Genomic DNA, 8,898 nt, shown 5'->3' on the forward strand with positions numbered 1-8,898 from the left:
CACTCTCTTATGTTCACTTGATTCATTGCAAATTTGAGGTGAATTTAAATTCAGCGAGAAGGTTTGGATGGATGAAAACTTTTATTCTTATTTAATCAAATTGTATGTATTAGTTCAATTTGACCTAACATGGAACACAAATGTCATTTTATCTATTATTATAGGAAATTCTATGTGAACTAATCTTAGACGTTATATCGAAAATTGAGATAGAATTAACATTAGTAACCCTCACTTTTTGCCTATTTTTTGTTATTTTGAGGCCTTTTTAATCTTTTTTTTTTTTTTTTTAGCAATTTTTACAGTTCCGAGTGGTTTGAAATGTCCGAAATGATTTTGATAACTTGGAAAAGTGTTGAGCTTTTTACATAAAAATATAAAAGAAAAAAAATTCTATCTTTTTAGGATTTTTCTATTTTTTCCATTTATTATTAGCCTCTCTAAATATTTCTAGGATTGTTTTTGCATTTTTTTTCTTGGGCCTAATTTATGATTTTCTTCAATTTGTTAAATTAAAATTTTTTTTTCTGAAAAAAAAATTATAAGCAGGTGGCCACAACCCATGCACAAGAGAAATTACTAGGTAGACATAGCCTATCATGTCACCTATAAATCAATCCAATTAAAATTTGGCAACTCATTCCTAAAGTCACATAAGCTAATTAATTTTTTTTTTTAAATCCTATTCCTTTTAAGGATTGTTTGGAATAACTTATATAGAAGTAATTTTTATTAAAAAAAAAATACTAAATTTAATAAGTGCTGATAATAAATGTTGAACTTGAAAAGTATTAAAAGTTATAAGTAATATTTAGTTGTGTTTAAAATAAGTACTATTTGGATAATTACTTTTATCATACAGTATTATAGGATTATTTTTAAATATACTTAAATTGAAAATATAATATTTTTAATTAAAAATTTTATCAACAAATATTTTAATTATTTTTAATGAAAATTTAAATATTTTTTTATTAAAAATAATATAAGATTATTATTTTTAATTAATAATAGTTTTTATTAATGTATATTTATAGCATACTATCATACTAAATTATGATAAAAATAAAATTATTAATTAAATTAAAAATATTTAATTTATTTAATGTTAATTTAAGTTAATAAATAGTTCTGGTTCAATCTAGAATTGAATTACAATAAATAATATATATATTTAAATATATTAAAAATAAAAATATGTATATATTTTTAGAATTAAAATTTTAAATAATAATTATATCAATTTTCCATTTAAAATTTAAATATTTTTATTAATTAAAATAATATAATAATATTTATTAATTAACAAAAATCTTGTTATTAATGTATATTTATAAAATATGATTATCACATCAATTTATAGTAGAAAAAGTATTATAATTTTTAGTTATTTAATGTTAATTTAAATTATTGATGGTTCTTTTTATTCATTTCAGAATTTAATTATGTTTTATTAATAATTAATAAATTATGATGCAAAATAGGATAATATATGATTAATTTTTAACTAACAATTTTGATTAATAATTATGTTAACTATTATTTTTAATTAAAATTTAAATATTTCTATTAAGTGGAAATAACATAATATTATTTTTTTAATTAACAATAATATTGTTCTTAATTTATAGTTATAACATTTGATTATCATATTAATTTATGTTAAAATAATATTATTAATTAAATTAGTATTTTTAGTTTTAAATATTAATTTAGATTAATAGTTTTTTTTTTTCTTCATTCCAAAATTGAATTATGTTGCATCAATAATAAATATATTATAATAGTAAAATAATATATGATTATCTTCTAATGTATCTTTAAAACTATAAAATAATTACTTAATTTTCTTATATTTATAAAATTGACCCTGCCTATAAACAAAACCACTTGTAAGTGACGAAAAGTTATTTTTAATTGCTTCTCAAAATTCACTTAAATAGTTTTAAAAAAAGTGGTTTTAAAAAAATACTTTTTGTGATAAATGTTTATTGTAATAGAAGCCAAAGGAATTTTTTTTTATTTTTTATTTTTGTAGAAGTGTTATAATAAACACTTTTTTAATTGCTTCCAAACGGGGGTTTAATCTTTTTTGCCCACACAACTATGAAGTTCCCTCCCTCTTCATCACCCACCTACTGAAGCAAGCTTCATGCACTTGGAACCACGCAGTGCCCCCACCAAGGAACAAGAGATTTGCCTTCGGTGCTTCATCCTCATTATATTCCTCACAGCATTTTCTTGCGAAAATTCTTCATGTGTAGCTCGTTTCAAGAATTTTGCTAGAATTAGGTGTTTCTTCGTCATTAGATTCCCCTCAACATTGCCTTGTGAAATTTCTTGTTGCGCGACATGTTTCAAGAATACTACTACAAGTCACATAGGTTTATTTCAAGTGCTTTGTCAAATCTCAAATTTCACAAAACCCCCAAAAGTCACAAGCCACTTCGAATTCTACATATACCTAGAAAACTATTTTTACATAAAATTGGGAATTTCTTGCAATAACAATCGAAAAACAAAACAAATCAAAATCGTTGCTGATTTTTTATTTTTTATTTTTTAGAGAAAATCAATGATTTCTTACAAGAACAAGCAAAAGTGAGAAACAAAATTTCAAAAACCCACTTTGAATGATAAAAGCTAGAAATCTAACAAGTACGATGAATTTTACAAATGTCGTTGGAGTAGGTGGCGGTGAAATACATGAGGCTCGCCGGAGCAAGTGAGCGGGAGAGAGGGAGGGAGCTCGATAGTCGTTGGGTGGGTAAGAAAAAGGAGTGAAGGAGAGATTAAGAGGGATAGGGCTTAAAAAATTAAACTTCTTGTGTGGCTATATAATGAGTTGTTGATTTTTAATTGAATTAGTTTATAGGCTGAAGTGGTAGACTTATTCTATTCAAAAATTTCTCCAAACACAAACATGTGCAGGCATGTGTGTGTGGTTAAATCAGAAAGGACATTGTTTAGCCATTGAATATTTTACAATAAAAAAAAAGTAGGTGAATTTGAGCACTTGCCTGCTAATGTGTTGTTGAACTAGAAATGACATTGTTTCGCTGTTGAATATTTTAAATTTGTGGGCATATCTCCCTAATTATATACCTCCCTAATTTAGCTTGTAGTCTGCCTCTTATAAAATGATGGTACTTGTACAGTTCATACACAAAATAATATACAGAGTTTCTTAGTTTTAACATGGTATCAGAGCCCTAATCTTAACCTATTTTTTTATTTTCTTTTTCTCCTTCTTTGCCGCTGCCGTGGGTCTTCTGCTCAGTTAGTCTCAGTTGCAGCTCCGGTGTACGCCCAGCTCCAGTTTCCACTCAGCTTGTCTCCAGTTTTCGCTCGGCTCGTCTGAACCCGATCGTAGCTCGCCTCTGTTCATCAATCTCCAGTGTCGTCTCAGTTCTCAGCCATCTCGTGGACCCTACTGCTGCAACTCTCGGTGGCCTTCTTGATTTTCTGGTGACGTCTATCAGCGTTGTCACTCCACGTTGTCTTCGTCCTCATCTCACCGAACGCACGCAGCAGTCTCTTGTCCGGCCGTCTCTCGTCTTTTCCGGCGTCACCTCCGTCTCGCTCTGTTCCTCAGCGCCACAGTTCCTGGCCTGAACTTGTGGGGCTTCTTCACGCCGCCAGTGACCGGAGACGACTTCCGCACGACCTTCATCTTGTGGGGATCCATTAGCTCTGTCGGGACATTGGGACAATATTAAGCATTGTTCTCCATCTTCGGACACGTGGAGCCTTCCCTCCGGTCGATTTCCTCACCGTTTGCTTTGTTCAGGCCATCTCCGGAACAAAATTGAAGGATTGATGCTAGCCTGACACTAATTCGGGACTTTATTATTATTATTATTATTATTATTATTATTATTTTTATTATTTTTACAGTGATTTTAATTTTAAATATTGTCCATACATTTTTTTATACATGACCATCATATGCAGGATATAGATAGCTCTCCGCACCAAGACGCACCAATTTTGCTCTACATTGGTCAACATTATCCTTTTATTTTAATGGCGTCTTTAACTGATGTTGCTCGTCTTATAAATATTATTTTAAATGGCTTCAATTATAATGTTTGGGTCCAACAAATGTTGGTTTTTCTTATTGATCGGAGATTATGGCACTTTGTCACTAGAACAAAACAAAAACCCACAAAAACTGACAAGCAAATCACAGAGAAGTTTGATGAGGCTCTTGATAAATTGGAAAGTACTCATTGTAAGATCCTTTCCTAGTTTATTAATACCTCAGTTCCAACTATTCAAAGTCTACTTTCTAAGTTTCGTAATGCCAAGTTTGCTTGGTATTTTTTGGAAATCAATAGGAATATTGGAGTCGCTACTAACCTTTTAGTATGGTTAGAACACTTGCTTACTACCCAGTTAAGGGTAGAATCGGTTTGCGTTACCAAAGCCAGGATTGAGAATTCAGTTGCGCGAGGGGAATGTGCAAGCACCCCCTACGCGCATGTTCTTACGAACGGTACCTAATTAATTATGAAATTATCCCAAAATAAATTTGAAAAACCTTTTATGTTACTCCTTTTGTGAATTTACAAAATAACAAGTAAAGAAATTAATCACAAAAATATACATAATGTATATTCCCTCAGAACTAAAGGTATGTGAAATTAGAAAGCTCGTACCCCTTTTTGAAGTTATAGGGAAACACACGAAAGACATAATAATATAATACAAAATTACTTAAAGAAAATAAAGATGGAAATTCATAATATAAAGTATAAACATATAGTACAATTAAATACTGAAATTACCAAACAACACCATAACAAGCTATACTATGCTAAAATTTTAAAAATACGTAATAGTAATAAATATCTTAATATATGTACATAATAATAACACATACTGTAATAATAATAATAATGACACACAACTTACTATATACATAATAATAAGACATACCTTTTATGATAATAATACTTACCTTGATATACATATGTATATATATGGTAATACCTCTTACTATAATAATAAATCACATATTTTAATAATACACTATAATTAAAGCAATAACATACTTACTATAATAACATAGCACATACATTAATAATACTCTACAATAATAGTAAGAATGATAGTACTATACGTATCATAATATAATAGTAAAGACGTGAAAATAGTCAAACCCTAAAATTAACGTACAATATATATTTATATAAACAATTAATCCATAAAAATGATAATATAGAAACAATTCAAACCTTAAATAAATATACTTTACGTACAAATAATAACCATGTACACAAACTAAGGCCTTACCATTAATAGAAATATTGTGAGAAACCAACCAAACCCTAAATAAATCATATGATAATCAAAACCCTAAATGTACAATTAAGATCCAAAAAATACCATTAAAACCCTAAAAGAACACATAAGATAACCGAAACCCTACATACAATATAAACCATAAACATTATAATTATACTAAATAAATAAAAAACCCTAAATAACATGTAAACAATAAACATAGTAATAAAAACAACCTAAATAAATACGACTTGAATAATACAACTACAATAATATGAAATACGAAAAGGAACAAGAAAAATACAATACACACCCAAGCACTCATATACCTGATAAAAGAGATGTGAACATAATACCTGAAAAAATTTCAATTTCATCGGACGAGTAATCGCCATCCGATCATCTATATCACGCGAACTGCGCAAGCACTGATGAACCTGCTGCTACTGCAGTGAGTCAGCTGTCCTAGAAATAAAATAGAAGCTTCAAAGCTCTAAATAGAAATATAATTAGTGAAAATTAAAATTAGTGAGTTCGAAACAACTTGGTAAAATTTCAATTCGATTGGATGAGAAACCACCATTCGATTGGCTTCATTAAGTCAACCATGCAGCACCGGCGAACCTACCGTTGCTGCAGTAAGTTGACTATCCAAGAAATAAAAATTGAAGCTTCAAAGATCTAAACAAAAATAAAATTGATGAAAATTAAAATTAATGAGTCAGGAACAACCTGGTAAAATTTCAATTCGATCGGATGAGGAATCATTGTTCAATTGGCTTCATTAAGTCAACCACGCAGCACCGTCGAACCTATTGCCGCTGTGGTAAGTTGGCTGTCCAAGAAATAAAAATAGAAGCTTCAAAGCTCTAAATAAAAATCTAATTGGTGAAAATTAAAATTAGTGAGTCAGGAACAACTTGGTAAAATTTAAATTCTATCGGATGAGAAACCACCATTCGATTGGCTTCATCAAATTGATTGCACAAGCGCTTCTTCTTCTTCTTCTTCCTATGGCCGTGTCCCCTTGCTGTGTTCAGCCTTCGTTTTCCCTCCTCCTCCCTTTGCTTCCTTTGCCTTTGTATTTATAAGCCACAACTACCGAAAAATCCTAAGAGAAACCCTAATCCCACATGGGAATGCGGCAGCCCTTGTATTTAACTTACATGGGTTGCATGACCCATGCAAAAAAATATTTTTTATCATTTTATTCCTTCAAAAATAAAGGAAAAGCCCGATAAAAATGTGAACTTAAATTCTTAGAAAAGAGGACCCGAACTCAAGTTAAAATAAAAATGACTCAAAAAATAAAAAAGGACTCGATTTTTAGGGACTCAATAAAATACTTAATCAAAAGAACTCAATTTTAAAATGTAAAAGACTCAAAATTTTAAAATTAAAGACTTAATTTAAAAAATATATATATATAAAAATAACTGGGACTCATTTTAAAAATCAAAAGGACTCAATTTAAAAATACCATGACTCATTTTAAAATAATTGGGACACCTTTTAAAAATAAAAGACCTTAATTTTGAAAATAATCGAGACTCCATCGGATCCTTACATTCCCGGGAATACAAGGTCAACTTTTTAGCATGCAGGGTCTTTTCAAAATAGCCTGGGGTAAAATTGGGGTGTCTACAATATATGTATCAAAAGGGGGAGAAGTATTTAAACTTGAATGATGATCTTGAACTTGAATGATGTAATTAGCGTATTGAATGATCTTGAACTTGAATGATATGATGAGTATGATATTCTATGATATTGAAATTCGTATTGATATTGATCTTGAAATTACAAATATTGTTAAGATGATGCTTATTGTAAGGGGAAGTTTTTTAAGACTTACTCAAGTTTTTGCTCCTTGTTTGTAATCATAAAAAAGAGGGAGATTATTGACCTTATAAGGATTAACATTCTGTTTTGATGCTAACAAACAAAAGGAACTTTACATATTTGGTTGAGTAATGATATTTCAGGATTTAAGTTTTTGAAGCTCAAGAATATGTATACAAGGATGATCAAACGAAGCTTAAAGAACATTAAAGTAAGAATTAAAAGATGATATCTATTAAAGCTTGAAGATTATGAGAGTATGAATATTATAAAGAAAGCTAAAAGTATATTAAAGCTTGAAGAAAAGCAAGAGAGGAAAAAGAAAGTAAAGTAAGAGAGCTCAAAGAAAAGATAAGCATGAAAACTCAAGCGCCAAGAATGTTCAAAGTCCTAGAAGTCTTTATGTAAGTGCTTCATATTTTAAATATCTTTTGAAATTTTTTTGAAACTCTTTTAGGGTTAAATATGGACTTAGAGACCAGTTTTTTTAAAACCTTGGAAAATGTTTTTGATAAATCACATTTAAATTTTTCAAATACAAAAGGGTTTAAAAATAAAAAATGAAAATTTTTCAGAAAATGAAACTGGTCAGTCGACTAACCAGAACACACTAAGATTGGCGAGCCTACTGACAAACACCAAGAATGAATAAACCTGCTCAACCGATTGACAATATGAACTGAGATCAGTTAGCTGACTGACAAGCCCAGTCGAATGACAGCTTGAACTGAGATTAGTTAGCCGACTAACAAGCCCAACCGATTGACCATTTTGAACGTGGTTGAGTCAGCCAACTGACAATTTATTAGAATTAATTTTTGGACATATAGAATGTTGTGAGCCGCCTGTCTAGCTGACTGACTCCACGAGTTTTTAAATTTTGAACTTCAACGAGAAAATTCTAAAAATTAGTTTTTCAAATATGAACGTTATAAAAACTTGGTGGACACTCTAAGTAACTTGGGGAACAAAAAAACTAATTTTAAAATGTCTATAAATAATTCCTTAACCCCAAGAAATTAATAACCAAGGTAATCACACAACATTCTTGTATTCAAACTCTCAATCTCTCTCAAAGTTCTCTATTTCTCACACTATTGCTGGGAGGAGACATTTGAATTGTTGCTAAATCATCAACCTACGATTCTAATACCGAGTTTTCTAAATCACTAAAGAACCCTTGTTGATCTCTTTACTTGAGCTTTAATTCTATTTCATATTAATATTTAAATTCTTGAAGTATATAGTGCTGAATTTGTACTAATCTGCTCTGTTTTAAGAGTGTTCTTGTAGTGACCCAAAGAATTAAGATATTTAAATAATAGAGGGAGGAGAGAAAATAAATTGCAAATGGAATTCAACAAGTGCTTGCGTTTGTTGACGAAGTGGCTATTTGGGCTCGTCAACGGGGGCGCGTTTCGTCGACAAGGAAATACCGAAAGGCTATTTCTCAACCCTAAATTTCATTGACGAAGAATAAGCATCATCGAAGAACTTCCTTCATGACCTCGTCAACGAGGTGACATGTCTCGTTGATGAAAGCCAGTGTATAAGTATGCTAAAATCGGATTTTCAGCAGAAATCATGCGAGGAAATTCTCCCTTTCTCTCATTTCATCCATTTCCCCCCTTCTCTCTAAGATTTTGAGCCGATTCTTCGCCGGATCGACGATTCGAGGCTACCACGACACTCCTAAGAGAGTTCTCTTCAAGTCTACTAGAGTGGATCGTCGGTGGGGCTACTTTGAAATTCATTCCAAATTCAAGG

This window comes from Malania oleifera, chromosome 8 (genome assembly GCF_029873635.1).
Source record: "Malania oleifera isolate guangnan ecotype guangnan chromosome 8, ASM2987363v1, whole genome shotgun sequence".
NCBI lineage: Eukaryota > Viridiplantae > Streptophyta > Magnoliopsida > Santalales > Ximeniaceae > Malania > Malania oleifera.